A 1149-nucleotide genomic window follows, 5' to 3' on the forward strand; every position below is an offset into this window, starting at 1 on the left:
ACAGCCAACCGAGCAAAAATAGAATGTGAGATTTTTCCCTTATTATTCTTAGAGTCTCGAGTGTGCACACATGAAAGACAATCCAGAAAAATCACTTTGTTTCCATAGTGGGTGCATAGGAGATAGAGGAGTTGGTACCAACCTAAACAGAGGCCACAGTTTTACACCCGCGGTAAGGCCAGAGCAGAACAAAAACAGATTATCATGTCAAAAGTTTTCAGATGTCACATCATATCATATTAGAGTGCTGAATTTAATAATAGTTAATTGGATTATTCTTCTTCTTGGCTTTAGACATTGTAAGTTGTTTGGATTTAATAATATTGTCATTGAATTGAATTCGCTTTTGATAGTTAATTGGTTAAAAGAATGTCAATGTGGATGAATTTTGGGAAGAAATTGTACATCTTATCAGAGGGATGAATGTGTGATATCAACATGTTTTTAGAGAAGAAAACTCTGCAACCGATTGGCTGGCGCAACTGGGAAGTAGGGGTTGTACTGAAGAGTTTACACAAGGTAATATTCCTCACTTGCTCAAAGGAATTTTGCTATGGATCATTGTGAATTGCCAAACTTGAGAATTGTTTAGACTTGCTATGTTTCTACACGGTAAAGTTGGTTTTTTTTTTTTTTAATGGTATAATGTATAGGGTGTTTCCCTCCACCACAAGTGAGGTTTATTAATAAAGTGCTGGAGGTGCTGCCCTCCTTTTGGCTAAATGCAAAATTACTTTTTCATAATAATGGGAAAAAGTGTTGAATAGATATAGAATTACTTTTTTATAATAATGCAAACTTTTCAGATTTCATATTCTTTTTTTTTATATAACTGAGAATAGAATGCAAAAAATAGCTCATGTTTATACCAGTCTTGACAGAAAATACTTTTTATGCTAATTTCATGAATAATGCAGATCAAATAACCGAGGTTGTTTCAAGTTTCTTTTCATAACAAAATATGCATTTGTTTCATAAAATCAGCCTCAATTCATTTCGCTTTATGTAAAGTTTAGCATAAGAGCCTTGCTTACTTAACTCTTCAATTTTTTTGAAAATCCTCACAACAGTGTCAAGCAAAATTGATCGTCACCTAAACATAATTAATACAAACTATTAACACAAATAAACTTACACCAATAAAATAAA

The sequence above is a fragment of the Juglans regia genome, chromosome 12 (assembly GCF_001411555.2).
Source record: "Juglans regia cultivar Chandler chromosome 12, Walnut 2.0, whole genome shotgun sequence".
Taxonomy (NCBI): domain Eukaryota; kingdom Viridiplantae; phylum Streptophyta; class Magnoliopsida; order Fagales; family Juglandaceae; genus Juglans; species Juglans regia.